We start from the raw sequence: 17,876 nt of genomic DNA, 5'->3' as shown, positions 1-17,876 counted from the left end.
ACAGACTTAAACAGGTACAAATAGAGTTGGTCCAGTACAGACACAGCGAGGGCCACACTCCATTTTTCAGGAAAAGATGTTTTTGCATTTTTGAGTTCTCTGCTCTGCAGCAACAACACTTGAGAAGTCTGATTGAAGCATTTTCTATTTATTAGTTTGCCTCCACTATAATGTGTCCCCAATATGTTATAGTATAACTATCTAAGATTCACTGTGAAGCATCCAAGTCCATTCTGAATCAACATGAATATTTCAGTCCTTATAATCAGCTATGTAAGTTACAAAATATAAACCATAGCTTTGAAATTGCTTCAAAGTTAAAAAAAATAAAAGGGGGGGGGAAATCAGTTCCTTTCCTAAGTGGAAACTAAAAATTAACCTAGGAGTGCCATCTAGTGGACAAACGTATCATGAACACAACAGGCGTTTCACTTATTGGGTTTAAATAGAAATCATACAGTAATACAGGGGCCAGGGAATTTGCTTTGCAAGTGGCCAACCAGGGTAGATCCCTGACATTCTATATGGTTTGCCAGCACCTCAAGAGGTGAGCCCTGAGCACAGAGTTAAGAGTAGGGCATATTCTGCTCTCTTAGATGATGCCTGAAATAATGTAAGGACTTGAAACTGAAAAAACGAGGTACTAGCTGGCACTATCTCTTTCTTCTTTTAACAAAGGGGAAGAAGCAAAAGCAATAGTACAGCTATTAGGGCATTTGCTTTCTTCCTCCTATCCCTCCCAGGGCCCTCCAAAAAGAAGAAGGGCAAATATGTGTAGGAAACTTTGGAAATACAGAGTCTAACACAGGCTAGAAATCATGGTAATAACATTCTCAGATTTCCAAATGGGTGGAAGCTTTCATAAGGAGGAAGAAGAGATGACAAAGAAAATAACCAGTCACCAGGAGTTGAAATCATATGTTTTCCCCCAGAATATTTCACATTTGTATAGATATGACAGGAGGAAAGTGAATTTTAATAATGAGAGAAATGAACTATGTAAGACAAAGAAGATCCTAAAAGATGTTTGGATGTACTATGATTGCTTGTTGGTAGACGAATTTGAGACAAAGAATCCCTTTTATACAGGAACACTCAGGAGACCGCTGGTGTGTAGCTATAACTCGGGGCTTTGTTTACATAACTGCTTATATTTTCTAAATAAAGTTGAGTGCATTAAAGAAGTGGTGTGAGGCTTCTAAGAAATTCTGTAAGTACTTACTCTTGATGCAGAAAATTTTCTGAAAGGCTGTCTCGGCACTATAAAATGAACTCTGTTAGGAAATAGAGCTCAAATTCTAATACATCCAAATCAAGCATAGGGTACTTTTTAAAAATGCTAGATTACAAATCCATCTGCTTATATTTGGGAGTTGAAAGTGGGATTTATGTACCTCTGTTTTAAATATATATTTTTGAAAGAAAGGGCTGTTTGTATGCACAGGATTCTTTTCTATTCGTTTATTTATTTAATTTTAAAAGACTAAAGCTTTCTTAGGCTTTTTCCAGGATAGGATATTCCTTTCTTGCACTGATGGGGCTTGAATGAGCTTGCATAGGTGTGGCAGAAAAAATAAACAGCTGCTACCCAAATCCTTATGTGTGTCCTCTTTCTGGAAGTAAAGCCAGACCATGTTACATTTCTTCAGTACCGTGACCATATAACAGGCAATGAGGATGGAGAGGGATGAAGTGAGGGATGAAGAGGTGGAATAGAAGTAACATTGGTGGAGGATATTAAAACTTTGATGATGATTGGGTATGTATATATTAGTACTATAAACACTAGTACTACTACAGCAATCATGTTGTTCAAACTATAATAAAATGATTTTTAAAGAAGGGAAGCAGAAATGATTATTATTTCTTCTGCTTCAAAGGAAGCAGTACCATCAAGTTTGGTTCATTTAATCTACCACACATTCTTCTCATTGTAATTTTTCTTTAAATTGATGAGTGTGATGGCTTAGAATTAATCCCTTCCATTTTGTAGCCTCCATGAGTATGAAAGGATGCTGCCTATCCAACTATTCACCTGACAGGGAATTTGCATGAAAGTAATATGTTGTGATGTGCTTAGGGGACTATTATTAGTATAGTCCATGCTGTATTCACTAATATAACCCAAATACTAGGTCAGGCTGCATTATAAAACACTCACATCTAGGACTGGTTTTAAAAGAAAATATCCAGGAGAAAAACATACATGCTGAGCAGATGACATCTTCTGTTATGGGGTCAGATGAGCTGAGTAGCAAAACTACTTCCACTTAGGCAGCTGATGTCCCTATAGAGAGGGGTCTTACACATGAAGGAATATCAGGGCACGTAAGATTTTTCCCTCAATTTTTTTTCTGCTAAAGGTAACATAACGTTATGATATCACAGTGAAATTGAATTAAAAGTGAAAAGAAATGTCACGCTGGCTCTTGATATTTATCATTTCCCTCAAATAAAAATTGTAATTTAACATAATGCTTTAAACATAATCTTTTTTTTAAGTTTTCAGTTGAGAGGCTGCTGAGTGTCGTCACCAGGTTGAAAGAAGCTCTAAGTCTCGAAAGAGCCTATAAAGTGGAGGGAGAGTAGGTCAAATGTGCCAAGGGCTTAAGAAAAGGAAACACTTTAAGTGTGGGAAGTGTTGCTAATAAGTAAAAAGGCTACCTTTTATTGAGTATACAATTTTTAGTCACAGTTTTACATTTCACTCAAGAAACATTGCCAAAATTGAAGTTTATAATGAAACCCCCCACATTACAAAGATGTCATTTAGTTTGTGCAGTGGTTTTATGATTAAATTAATGACTAAGACAACTTATTTAAGCATGAGTAGTTTTAATAGCAAAGGGCCGTTTAGATTACTAACGTGAAGTTCCAGAGGGACTGATGCCTTGTGAAAGGGTAATTCACTGTAAGACTTCCTCTTTCATGTCTGTCTGTGTTCTATGTACTCCATGATTCCCACAAAACTATCTCACAGCATAACAACAACAACAAAAATCTCTGAGGTTATAGAAGCCGAAGATGGACTAGGGAGGAGGGGTGAAGTAGTGATGGAAAGGAATCCTAAATGCATGCGGATCCTAAAATGCATGTGAACTTAGTCTTCTGACCCTGAGATCTGGCCTTTGTGACTTCTCATGGAGAATTGTTTTGGTGGAGAAGTGAGAATACTTGTCATATATGTGCTTTTTTCCTAGCAGTAAGAAAAAAGAAAAGAAACAAGGGGATGTGCTGATACATAAAATTCCAAAGTAGTTGAGTCAACCAATAAATTATCACCAAGTATTGGCCAAAACTAACATTTTAAAAGGATCATAAGATACCTTAACAGAGTTTATATTGTGTACACAGTGATTTTATGACGCAAATTCTTTTTTTGTTTCCTTAACTGTTTGGGCCAAACCTGGCTATGCTCTGGGCTCACTCCTGGCAGTGTGCAAGGGACCGTATAAGGTTCTGGGGATCAAACAAAGGTTGGCCTCATATAAGGAAAAAGCTTAAACCCCAGTACTATCTCTTTGACTGTGACAAAAAAAACCCTCTTGAGACAGTTCTCTCCATAAGAGTTAATCCTAATGACAATTGGGTTTATCAGCTGTAAAACTTAAAATACTGCAGTGGGAGGAATACTAAGAATGGAGGCACTTAAACATATGGGAAGATATGCATAATTGGTAGCACTGCACTGTAGCACTGTCATCCCATTGTTCATTGATTTGCTTGAGCAGGCACCAGTAATGTCTCCATTATGAGACTTGTTATTACTGTTTTTGGCATATTGAATACACCATGTGGAGCTTGCCAGGCTCTGCCGTGTGAGCGGAATACTCTAGGTAGCTTGCCAGGCTCTCTGAGAGGGACGGAGGAATCGAACCCGGGTTGGCTGCGTGCAAGACAAATGCCCTACCTCCTGTTCTATCACTCCAGCATGAATCTAAAATAAAACTGTTGGGCTCTTTAGTTCTTTTCTTTAAAAAATGTGTCTATTAGGGGGCCAGAGTGATAGTACAGCAAGTAGGCCCCTTGCCTTGCATGCGGCTGATTCAGCTTTGATCCCTGGCATCCCATATGGTCACCTGAGCACTTCCAGGAGTAATTCCTGAGTGCAGAGATATGAATAACCTCTGAGAATCACTAGGGTGGGACCCCAAATCAATATATACAAAAAACATCCACCAAGTCTATAATTGGTGCTGTGAGAAAGGTGACTGGCTGGGCTGAGTACCTGGAGGGTGTACAATATGAACCTAATTTTCAAGCTTCTACCAAATTTGAATATAGACTCATTCAATGAAACAATAAAATAATGTTAGAAAGTAGTACATTACTGAAAGCAAAACAAATAAATAAATAAAATCATCTAGCAAATAAAATCATCCAAATTGGATTGAGAGGTTATTGTCTTTGAGCTACAAAATTTGGATATATAAATTCTAATTTTAGAGCTACAGTAGATAGTCTGCAGACAATGACAAGGTCAATTATATTCTTTAGTCACTGTATCACTGTCATCCCGTTGATCAGCGATTTGCTTGAGCAGGTCCTGTAATGTCTCCATTCATCTTAGCCTGAGATTTTAGCAGCCTCTCTTTACTTGTCCTTTTCAAAAGTGCTACATTAGAGGCTCTTCAAGGTCAGGGGGAATGAGACCCATCATTGTTACTGTATTTGACATATGAATACGCCATGGGGAGCTTGCCAGTCTCTCCTGTATTATTTAATCATCACCAAAAATTATCTGATTTTAAAAGTTCCTTTAACCATAAACTTTATGAAAACATTAGGAATTATTGGCAGAAATGAAAGGTAACAATTGGGGAAGCAAAATGATAACTTTTGCCCAATGGAGTAACTAGTCCAACAGTAGGTTTTGAATAAAAGTAGTTACATAACCTCAAATGGGCTTATAATGCAACCTAAATATAGACTGAGATGAGGTTAAGATAAATACTTCTATATCTACAGTGGATTGATTCCAATATCCTCAAATTTGCCAACATTTAATGAAGTTCAGTTCCACTATATAAATGCCACAATATTTACATATAAACTACACACATCTTCTAGTATACTTTCAATCAGTGCTATATTAGCTATAAAACCTAAAAAATATGTTTGTTATGTTATATTGTTCACGGAATAATGACAAGTAAAGGACTGTATACCTTCAATGAGAACAACCATCATGGATCTTACAACAAAATATGCATTTCTAAATCAAATTGTTGACTTGATAAATGCAGAAACTGTGGAAATAGAGGTTCAAGTTTGCTGCCTCTATGTTGTCCCAAGTTAAGGAAAAAAAATTAAAGACTGCTCAGTGCTTCCTTAATATTAGAATTATAAGTAGCTACTCTCTATGCCCAATATACTGTGTCCATACACAAAATTAGACATTTGCAGAGCACTAATATTGCTAATAATGTAAAATTGAATGAAAATAATGTTTTAAATGAGAGTTTAATATAGGCAAAAGATAAAATGTTAAAGTATATGATGCTATCAGTAGCCATAAATTAATGACTGAAGTGTTTTGTTCCATAATCAGCAATCCAATATTTTAAATCTTTGAATTGACAATAGCTTCAAGTATTAACCATTGTATCTTTATCAGAGAAAGAAATATGAGGAGGTTTTTATTGTTGTTCTACATAAATTGATAATGTTTAGCCCAATTGGAGGAGTTTAGTGAAAAAAAGAATGCCACGTTGATATACAGCTTATGGAAACAAACAAAAAATAAATAAAGGAACAAAATTGCAGAGTAGCTAAGAGACAATTTAAGAAACCAGTACCTTCTTTTTGAGAAAAATTACTAAGTCAAAACTATTAGCAACACCCAACACCCCATATGCAACCCCATAGGAGTGATCCCTAGGTATAAAGTTAGTAGTAAGCCCAAAACACTAGTAGGTGTGGCCCACAAACATACAACAAAATAAACCTAAAATAGTAGCAGTTGTGTTTTATAGGTATCAAGACAACCAAACACTTAAATTATTCCATACTATTAAGTTAAAGAAATAAAAAACTTGTGGAAATCAGGCAATGAGCTTTGATACTCATATTTAGAGAGAGCCTAATCAGTCTTCTGAGATGTGTATCTGTTTAAGTAAAATGATGAAAAAATAGAGTTCAGAAACTGATAAAATCTTGTAACAGATGCTTCTCTAAGGAAGACAGACAAAAGTAACAGAAATACTATTTGAGTCGTTTTTTAAAAAATTCTTTTATTAATTCACCATGTGGAAAGTTACAAAGCTTTCAGGTTAAAGTCCCAGTTATACAATGCTCAAACACCCATCCCTTCACCAGTGCACATATTCCACCACCAAGAATCACAATATACCTCCCCCTCCCCCCTACCTCCCCAGCCCCCATCCCGCATGTGTAACTGGTAAATTTCACTTTACTTTCACTTTATTTATTTATTTATTACATTCAATATTTCAACAAAAAAATTCACTATTATTGATATGGAGTTTCTCCCCCCTAAAGTCGATCTTCTGAAAAGAAAGCATTTGGTAATTTGTTTTCCATTGCTGAGAATGACGAGATATGAGGTCAGGAGGCCGCACTAGCAGCAGCATAGTTTTGGATTTCTGTATTTTAGTATTTTAGTAACTAAGTCCAGAGAAATGTCTGCCAGGAATCGCAACATTGTAAGCTTGTATCTCTCAGCTACTTTATATTCCACATATGAGTGCGATTTTTCTATGTCTGTCTCTTTCTTTCTGACTCATTTCACTCAGCATGATACTTTCCATGTTGATCCACTTATATGCAAATTTCATGACTTCATGTTTTCTGACAGCTACGTAGTATTCCATTGTGTAAATATACCAGTTTCTTTAGCCAATTATCTGTTTTCGGGCACTCTGTTTTTTTCCATATTGTGGCTATTGTAAACAGAGCGGCAATGAACATGGAAATGCAGATGTCATTTCTACTATACCTTTTTGCCTCTCCGGGATATATTCCCAGGAGTGGTATTGCTGGGTCAAATGGGAGCTCAATTTCTAACTTTTTGAGAATCGTCCATATTGTTTTCCAAAAGGGCTGAACCAGTCGGCATTCCTACCAGCAGTGAAGAAGAGTCCCTTTCTCCCCACATCCACGCCAACACCGGTTGCTTTTGTGTTTTGGGATGTGGGCCAGTCTCTGTGGTGTGAGATGATATCTCATGGTTGTTTTGATCTGCATCTCCCTGATAATTAGTGATGTTGAACATTTTCTCATGTGCCTTTCAGCAATTCAGATTTCTCCTTTGGAAAAGTTTCTGTTCATTTCATCACCCCATTTTTTGATTGGGTTGGCAGTTTTCTTCTTGTGGAGTTCAACCAGTGCATTGTATATCCTTGTTATCAACCCTTTATAGGATGGGTACTGCATAAATATCCTTTCCCATTCTGTAGACTGTCTTTGTATTTTGGTCACTGTTTCTTTTGAGTTGCAGAAGCTTCTTAGTTTGAGATAGTCCCATTTATTTATCTTTGTTTTCACCTGCTTGGCCAGTGGCGTGTCAGCTTTGAAGATACCTTTGGCTTCAATGTCGTGGAGGGTTTTTCCGACCTTATCTTCAATGTACCTTTGGGATTCTGGTCTGATGTTGAGGTCTTTAATCCATTTTGATCTGATTTTTGTACATGGTGATAGATGGAGGTCTAAGCCCATTTTTTTTGCATGTAGCTGTCCAGTTTTGCCAGCAGAATTTGTTAAACATGCTTTCCTTGCTCCACTTCACATTTCTTGCTCCCTTATCAAAGACTAGATGATCATATATTTGGGAGTGTATGTCAGAATATTCAACCCTATTCCATTGGTCTGCAGCTCTGCCTTTGTTCCAATATCATGCTATTTTAATGACTACCGCTTTGTAGTAGAGTTGGAAGTTGGGGAGGTTGATTCCTCCCATTTTCTTTTCCCCAAGGATTGCTTTAGCTATTCGTGGGGGCTTATTGTTCCATATGAATTTCAGGAGCGCTTGCTCCATTTCTTTGAAGAATGTCAAGGGTATCCCTATAGGGATCGCATTGAATTTGTACAATGCTTTGGGGAGAATTGCCATTTTGACAATATTAATTCTTCCAATCCATGAGCAGGGGATGTCTTTCCATTTCCTTGTGTCCTCTTTTATTTCCTGAAGTAGTGTTTTATAGTTTTCATTATACAAGTCCTTTATCGCCTTTGTTAAGCTGATTCCGAGGTACTTGATTTTTTGAGGCGCAATTGTGAACGGGATTGCTTTTCTCAGGTCACTTTCTTCTCTCTCATTATTTGCTTATAGGAAACCCATGGACTTTTGGGTATTGATTCTATAGCCTGCAACTTTACTATACGACTCTATTGTTTCTAGAAGTTTCTTGGTAGAGGTTTTAGGGTTCTCTAGGTATAGTATCATATCATCTGCGAATAGTGAGAGCTTGATTTCTTCCTTTCCTACCTGAATGCCCTTAATATCTTTTTCTTGCCTAATCGCTATTGCAAGTACTTCCAGTACTATATTGAACAGAAGTGGAGAGAGTGGGCATCCTTGTTTCGTCCCTGTTCTCAGAGGGAAGGCTCTTAGTTTTTCCCCTTCGAGGACAATGCTTGCCATAGGCTTGTGATAAATGGCTTTGACTATATTGAGGAAGGTCCCTTCTATACCCATTTTGGAGAGTGTTTTCATCATAAACGGATGCTGGATCTTGTCAAATGCTTTCTCTGCATTTATTGATATTATTATATGATTTTTATCTTTTCTTTTGTTGATATGATGGATTATGTTGATTGATTTCTGGATGTTAAACCATCCTTACATCCCTGGGATGAATCCCACTTGGTCGTGGTATATAATCTTTTTGATGAGTTGTTGAATTCTATTTGCTAATATTTTGTTAAGGATCTTCGCATCTGTGTTCATCAGGGATATTGGCCTGTAGTTTTCTTTTTTTGTGGTGTCTTTGTTTGCTTTTGGTATTAGGGAGATATGAGCCTCATAGAAACTGTTTGGGAGGGTTTCTGTTTCTTCAATTTCCTGGAAAAGCTTGAGAAGGACTGGCAAAATGTCCTCTTTAAATGTTTGGAAGAACGCGCTAGTAAATCCGTCTGGACCAGGGCTTTTGTTTTTGGGAAGACTTTTGATTACCATTTCAATTTCCTTGATGTTAATTGGACTATTCAGGTACTCCAGGTCTTCTTGGTTCAGCCTTGGGAGATTATAGGAGTCGAGGAATTTATCCATTTCTTCTAGGTTCTCTTGTTTCGTGGCACAGAGATTTTCAAAGTAGTCTCTGATGATCTTTTGAATTTCATTGGTTTCTGTTGTGATGTCCCCCTTTTCATTTCTGATTCGGCTTCTAAGGGTTCTCTCTCCCTCTTTCTTTGTGAGTCTTGCTAGTGGTTTATCAATCTTATTTATTTTCGTGAAGAACCAGCTCTTGGTTTCATTAATCTTTCGGATTGTCTTTTGGTTTTCCATGTCGTTAATTTCTGCTCTAAGTTTTATTATCTCTTTCCTTCTGCCTGGTTTGGCCTCCTTTTGTTGGTCCTTTTCTAAGATCTTGAGCTGTGAAGTCAAGCTATTTATGTGGGCCCTTTCTTCCTTCCTGAGATATGCTTGCAGAGCTATAAATTTTCCCCTTAAAACAGCTTTAGCTGCGTCCCACAGGTTCTGGTAGCTCGTGTCTTCATTCTCATTTGTTTCTAGGTACCTTTTGATTTCTTCCTTGATTTCCTTCCTGACCCACTCATTGTTCAACATCGAGCTATTTAATTTCCAGGTGTTTGATTTGGTTTTCTGGATCTGTCCACGATTAAGTTTTATCTTCAGTGCATCATGGTCTGAAAAGATAGCTGGTACAATGTCTATCTTTTTTTATTATGTTGAGGTATGCTGTGTGGCCTAGCGCATGGTCTATTCTGGAATATGTTCCATGTACACTGGAAAAGAATGTGTATTCCTTTTTTGGGGGATATAAAGCCCTGTATAGATCTATTAGCCCTCTCTCTTCTATTTCTTCCTTCAAAGCCAGTATTTCCTTGGTGAGTTTTAATCTTCTTGATCTCTCCAGAGGAGATAGTGCGGTGTTGAAGTCTCCAACTACTATTGTATTGCTCGAGATGTCCTTCTTAAGGTCTCTTAGCAGCTGTTGTAGGTATTTATTTAGCTGGTCCCTCATTGGGTGCGTAGACATTTAGGAGTGTGATTTCTTCCTGATGTACACATCCCTTGATTAATAAAAAGTGGCCTTCACTATCCCTTCTAATCTTTTTCAACCTGAAGTCTATGTTGTCCTATACTAGTAACGCCACCCCAGCTTTCTTGAGGGAGTTGTTTGCTTGCAGGATTGTTTTCCATCTTTTGACTTTGAGTCTGTGTTTGTTCTGGCTATTTAGATGTGTTTCTTGCAGGCAGCAGAATGTTGGGTCCAGTCTTTGAATCCATTTTGCCAGTCTGTGTCTCTTAATTGGTGAATTCAGACCATTGACATTGAGGGAGATTATTGTTATGGGATTTTGTGCCATCTTTGTTCAAGGGTTTGTTGTGCTTGTAGGGGTTGTTCTTGTCTTACAATAGCCCCTTTAGTGCTTCTTTTAGGTTTGGTTTTGAGTCTATGAAGTTCCTGAGCTGTTGTTTATCCCCAAAGTAGTGTATGATTCCTTCTAGTTTGAATGAGAGTTTAGCCGGATAAAGTATTCTTGGTGAAGCTTTGATTTCGTTGAGTTTTTTCACTATATCCCACCATTGCCTTCGAGCTTGGAGGGTTTCCTCTGATAGATCTGCTGTGAGTCTAAGGGGTGCTCCTTTGTATGCAATTTCCTTCTTGGACCTTGCTGCTTGCAGTATTGTGTCTCTCTGAACGCTGTCCATCATTGTAACTATGATATGTCTTGGGGTTTTTCTATTAGGATCTCTTTTAGCTGGCACTCTTCGGGCGCCTTGAATCTGGATGCCCGCATTGTCCAGCTGTGGGAAGTTTTCCGCAATGATTTGTTTGACTGTGTCTTTTTTGTTGGGGTTGGTTCCCTGTGGTTCTAGTAGTCCAATAATTCTAATGTTGTTCCTCTTGAAATCATCCCCTAGGACTCTGATTCTGGCTAGAGCTATTTTGAGGTCTCTTGCCATGGTTTGTTGTTGCCTGTAGGCCTCTTGCAGCTCATCTTCAAGCATACTGATTCTGTCTTCGGCTGCAGTCATCCTATTGTTGAGGGCAGCCAGAGAGTTTTTGATTTCATGTACCGAATCCTTCATTTCTTCTTGAAGGTTTTTTATTTCTGCTCTCATGTCTTCCCGTATTTTGTCGGCTGTCTGTTGTATTGTTTCTGCCAGGTCTTCCTTGAATTTTTCCATCTTTGCATTGAGTTCATTGAACATGTTGAGGATTTCAACTCTGAATTCTTTCTCAGAGAGGTCAAGTTTGTAGGAAGCACCCATTGAGGTTTCCGGACTCCTTTGATCGTCCTCTGCTTGCACTGGGGATTTTCGCTGTTTCTTCATGTTGTTGTTGTTGTTGTTGTGGTATGAAAGAGGGCCCTTGAAGATGAATATCCCTGTTTCCTTTTGTTGCAAAAAAGGAATGTGGATAGGCTCAGTTAATAATGGTTGCCTTTTTACTTGGCGGTTGTAGAACCTGGTCTCCTACTGAGACCAGGTTCTCGAGATGTTCCCTTCAATTTTTATGTGAAATCTTGTGTTTTATTGTCCTACTGCTTGCGAATAGCTAGGATGTTAGTCTTGGATAGGATGTTGAGGAAACTATCTGCCTCCGCGTTAGGGGCGGCCCCTGGTGGTGAGGCCACGCCCACTTTTCTTAGGCCACGCCCTGCCGATTATGCCACGCCCCTTTCCCACAATCTGGCAGCGGTCAAAGCGCCGGGTGCTCAGCGCCGCAGAGCAGGCTGGGTCCGGAAGGGCGGGTTGAGGGAGCGTCACAGACCTTTGCCGGAAGACAGAATGGCGGCGGCGCTTGGGGTCAGCGTGCCGGCCACTCGGCCGGCAGTCCGCTGGGGTCCCTGAGATTTTTGAAGTCTCTCTCGACTTGGCTCTCCCAACTATGTCGCACTGGAGGCTCTTTCAGGGTCAGGGGAATGAGATCCAGCTTGTTACTGGCTTTAGCATATAAATACACCATGAAAAGCTTGCAAGTCTGTCCCCTGTGGGCAGGACACTCTCAGAAGCTTGCCAGTTTCTCCCAGAGGGAGAAGTAGGCTACAATTTAAGTCTTATGTAAACTCAAATACATCCTTTTAAGAAATTATGATGTGCATTTTCTTCTCTGTCTCCCCTTTATCTTCTTCTTCTCCTCCTCCTCCTCCTCTTCCTCTTCCTCCTTCTCCTTCCTCTTCTTCTTCCTCTTCCTCCTCCTCCTCCTCCTCCTCTTCTTCTTCTTCTTCTTCTTCTTCTTCTTCTTCTTCTTCTTCTTCTTCTTCTTCTTCTTCTTCTTCTTCTTCTTCCTTCTTTCCTCTCTCTTTATCTCTGCCTCTCCCTCTCCCTTTCCCTTTCCCTTTCTCTGTCTCTTGGGCTCTGCCTCTCTATCTCTCTTTGTCACTCTGTCATTGTTTCTCTTTTGTCCTTCACATCACTCTAGATTTATTTCAATAAAGCTAATTTGCTTCATCATCATTATCATGGTCATCATCATCCTATTGATCGTCGAATTTCTCGAGTCTGAGTAATGTCTCCATTTGTCCTAGCCCTGAGATTTTTGAAGCCTCTCTTTACTCATCCTATCCAGTGGTGAAGCACTGGAGGCTCTTTCAGGGTCAGGGGAATGAGACCCATCATTGTTTTTTGGCATATGAACACTGGTTTTGGCATGTGAATACTCCATGAGGAGTTTGCAAGGCTCTCCCATGTGGCCAAGCAACTCTTGGTAGCTTGCCAGGTTCTCCAAGAGGGAGAACTAGATCATAAAATGTGGAAGATGGGGAATCTGGGCAAAAGAGGCCCAGTTCTGATCTGAGCAGGCTTGGAGGTCTCAGCCCAAGGTCACACACCTGGGTTCCTCTGCCAGTTCCTTCATGAGTGAGGCTTGTCTGAACATGTGGAGAGGGGCCTTGAGCATGGCTGTGGTTAGGATCTGGTGGTCTTTAGCCATAGAAGCTCTGCTCGGGGAGGGGAGGGAAACTGAAACTTCAATAAAAAAATAAAATTATGATGAACAGTTGGTATATAACATATATTCTTACAAGAATACAAACACAGAAGAGCAACAGTTTAATTTTAAAAAATGATTAAATTAAAAATAATTAAATTAAAAATAAACTTCCTAGATTATCTAGAAAATAATTTTATATCATTAGGTAAACATCATTATAAAAATATTTTTATCATTTATCAGACAAAATATTTTTCAATTTTGAAGTATGATCAGCATACAACATACTACATATTAAAGATGTTTATTGTAATAAGTTAGATATATGAGGATTTTCATCAAATTGTCACTTCAATCAAGATGTCAATCAAAGAAATCCTGGAAAATTATGGATACTTTCATTATTTTGGTTATACATTTATTACATGCTTTAAGGTATTCTTGAAAGAAAAATCAGGTAAATTAGTCAAATCAAATAAAGTAGTTAAATTAGTCACCAGCTAATGTGGTACTGCTCAATTTGGCAATGCTGGCTGCCATAGACAATGCTGGGTACTACTTAATGCAGTGCTGATTATGGAACACAGGGGTACACACAGACACACACACAAGTATGTGTGTGTGTGTGTGTGTGTGTGTGTGTGCTCCAGCCCTTTGCTCTATTTCCCCAGCTGCAAAAGTTGTTATTGTATTTTTTCCTCATTGCAAAAAATGTTTTCAAAACCTAAGATACAAAGGAGTCATACTAGGTCATCCAAATTTTTAATCTGAATTTAGACCTAAACATTCTGGAATATAGACTATTCCTAAAATGTAATGTCTATAATGTCTATATGTATATTCTGATGGAAGTTTTAAATGAAGTTCTTTTGTGAAAATTAAATCATATTAAAATATTCTATTAGGGTGAGAGAGATAGTACAGAGCACAAGAAGGAAGACATCCACGACATTGGCAACTATCGCCCAATCTACATGTTGTCTGTCGTCTACAAGTTGTTCACTTGTGTCATTCTGAATAGAATAGGCAGAACACTAGATGAAGGACAACCATGCGAGCAAGCCGGGTTCCGAAGAGGATTCAGCACGATCGACCATATCCACACAGTGACCAAACTCATTGAAGTTTTGCGAGAGTTCAAGATGCCGCTCTGTCTAACTTTCATCGACTTAAAGAAGGCCTTCAATTCTGTTGAGACTGAGGCGGTCATCAAAGCCCTAGCCAAACAGGGCATTCAAACTCAGTATATCAAAATCCTCTGCGAGCTGTATTGTGGATTCACCACCAGGATCTCACCATCCTACAAGGAAGTGATCATTGATGTAAAGAAAGGGGTTCGGCAGGGTGATACCATTTCACTGAAACTCTTCAGTGCCGCCCTTGAGAATATCATGCAATGACTGGAATGGGAAGGAATGGGAGTGAAGATAGATGGTCAGCAATTACACCACCTCTGCTTCGTTGATGACATCGTTCTCATAACGCCAAGCATTATCCAAATAGCACAAATGCTGGCCGACTTTGACCGCGAGTGTGGACTGGTCAGATTGCAGCTGAATCTCAACAAGACGATGTTCATGAAAAATGAACTGGTCCGTGAAGCTCCATTTGCTCTCAATGGAACTAACATCTCTGAATGCAGCAACTATGTGTACCTGGGTGGAGAAATCAACATGAGAAATGACTTGGTGCCAAAACTGCGCAGGAGGAAGAGAGCAGCGTGGAATACATTCAAGAGCGTCGAAGAGGTGGTTAAGAGAATGAAGAATCTCCAACTCTGGGCACATCTTTTAGATTCCACCATTCTTCCTGCACTAACATATGCCTCAGAGACCTGGGCCCTACACAAGCAGGATGAGAATGCTATTAGGGTATCCCAAAGAGGAATCGAAAGAGCTATGCTGGGAATATCATGTCTCACTCAAGTGAGAGAAGGAATCCGGAGTTCTGACCTCTGTCAACGGTCAAAAATCAGGGATGCTGTCTCATTTGCCAAGGCATCAAAAATCAGATGGGCCGGTCATGTAATGCGATTCAGAGATGACCACTGGACTAGAGCTGTTACAGACTGGATTCCACAGGACATCAGAAGACCTCATGGCCGCCCTCCAACTAGATGGTCAGATTTCTTTGTCAAATCTCTGAATGAATGATTTGAGGCTCTTTCTGTTCCTGGAGTGAGAAGGTATCATTGGGCTACACTAGTTCGCGACAGGGACAAATGGAGATGTTACTGGCGCCTGCTCGAGCAAATTGAAGATCAACGGGACTACAAGTGATACAAGTGATTAGGGTGAAAGAGATAGTACAGAGCACAAGGCATTTGCACCGTATGTGGCTGCTATGTAGTACCTGGGTTCAATCCCTGGAACTACATATGGTGCCCCTAACATAGCCTGATGCGATCTCTGAAAAGATAGCCAGGATTAAGCAATGAGCACATATATAAAACAAAATAAATAAATAAATTTTAATTGAATTTAGTAAAATATGAATGAGTAAAAATGAAAAATGTTATTGAAAATTTAAAATAAATTGCCTCCTCTTTATAATATACATATAATTTCTACAAGAGCCATTAAATGTTTCTCACACAGTAACAGAATAAAGGGAAATTGTGTCTCTAATTTGGTTTACTAATCAATTTACTAAATCTTAAATGTTAGGGATTTAAGACTAACAATTCATTGCACTTGAATGGACAAGCCATGAAAGACATTGGTTGGGCATACTGTTACCTAAGAATGCCTCTCTGGAAGTGAGATAAACTGAATGATTATAAGAAATTGAAAAAAATAGACATAAGGAGGAATGAGAGATATAATAAATTAAAATCAAAGTGGCATGCAGCACATAAGAAAAAAATCGATTAAAATTTGATGCTAAAGCTAGGGATAAATTTGATTTCCTCTCCACTTTCTAGCTCTCATCCTCAGCCAGGAAATATTAAGCATGTAAAATGTAAGGAGACAATTGAAACTGTTACAATTGGGATGAAATATAACATCTAAAAGGCAGGGGGCAAATATGTTGATGATCATTCCGCTTTGCATACAAAGGACTTCTTCATTAAATAAAGAACTATTTGGCTCACAAAGCTAGTAGTACAGATGCAGAGTATTTCCTGAGAGGAGAGGATTTGTGAATCAAAGCCATGGATAGAGCAGGAAAATAAAGAATCATTTGCATTGTAGAACAACAACAATAAAAAATATATATAAGGTTGGATCTAAATTATTTTTTAATTATCTTTAGCACTGTAGCACAGCACTTTTATCCCGTTGTTCATCAATTTGCTCGAGCGGGCACCAGTAAGGTCTCCATTGTGAGACTCGTTACTCTTTTTGGCATATCAAATATGCCATGGGGAACTTGCCAGGCTCTGCCATGTTTAGAGAAAGAAAATGAGACTTCTTTGGATCACTGGGGGAAATTAATTAGAAAGAAAGAGAATAATGCTTTAAAGTAGAGAGAGATAGAGTAAGAAGGAAGGTTCTTGCATCTGAGGTAGGGGGTGGGATGGGATGGCAGGGGAGATGGGGGTGGCAGGGGAGATACTGGGGACACTAGTGGTGGAAAATATGCACTGGTGAGGGAGGGGTGTTCGATCATTGTATGACTGAAACTCAATCTTGAAAGCTTTGAAACTGTATATCACAGTAATTAAATTTAAAAAAATTCAAAGAAAGAAACAAAGAAAGAAGAAAAAGTGGGGCTAGAGCAATAGCACAGCAGTTAGGGCATTTGCCTTGCACGTGGCCAACCTGGGTTCGATTCCCAGCATCCCATATTGTCCCCTGAGCACCGCCAGGAGTAATTCCTGAGTGAAGAGGCAGGAGTAACCTCTGTGCATTGCCGGGTGTGACCCCAAAAGAAAAAAAAAAGTATGTCTAAAATAAAACAAAAAAGAAAGAATGAGAATTGTGACTATCAGAATTCTAGACTGCTATTGCAGTATGTTTTCGCTTAGTGTTGTTTTTTTCCCCTGAGAACTTAGTTTCTTCTCAGCAAGAGAAAATTACTCAATGTGTTCAAAGTAATTGTCATGCAATTATGTTGTTTAAATCTTTCAAAAGTTGCTTTCCTGAGAAAATTCTCCTAAATAGGGAGATGAGCATAATTTCAAAAGCCAAATTAAATTGCTAAAGTTTTAAAAGATTCCAATCAGATTTGAAAAGATTGTGTAATTCTCTTTTTGTAATTGAGATCAACTAAGATAGTTAGATTTTGTTCACTAGTCCCCGCATATTCTACAGAATGACACTTGTCAAATATTCGCCAAGTCCAGCAGCTAAGACCCCTTTATATTTTTGTGTTTAAAGATACCACATTTTAAGTACAGGTGTTGTAGATGTGAGTCTGGCTATTCAGAAGGAAAAAAAAAACAGAAGCATACTGTATTTCAGAAATGAATTTATTTTTTCAAGTATTTGCATTAAATTTGAAATCTGTGAAGTAATTAGATTAATTGTTTGAGTATGTTTGATCCACTAATATTCAACATATCATGTCTAATTGTTGGCAATTAAGAATGAAGAAAAATGTTTTAGTATATAAAAGTCTACAAATATTATGACTTGTTTATGAATGAAATACAGTAGAAACTTTAAAGATAGAGCAATAACATATTTTATTAGAAGCAATGGTGTCTTACAAAAAAGAATTTTACTTCTGTTTAGAAAATGCATCATGCATATCCATAAAAGCAGAGAAACATACACTATGAACAGAAATTAATTTTATATCATTCTCATTACAGTATGAGCACATACTGTAAGGTAAATACTGTTC

Source organism: Sorex araneus, chromosome 10 (assembly GCF_027595985.1).
Source record: "Sorex araneus isolate mSorAra2 chromosome 10, mSorAra2.pri, whole genome shotgun sequence".
Lineage (NCBI taxonomy): Eukaryota > Metazoa > Chordata > Mammalia > Eulipotyphla > Soricidae > Sorex > Sorex araneus.
This window is presented reverse-complemented; position numbering follows the sequence as displayed.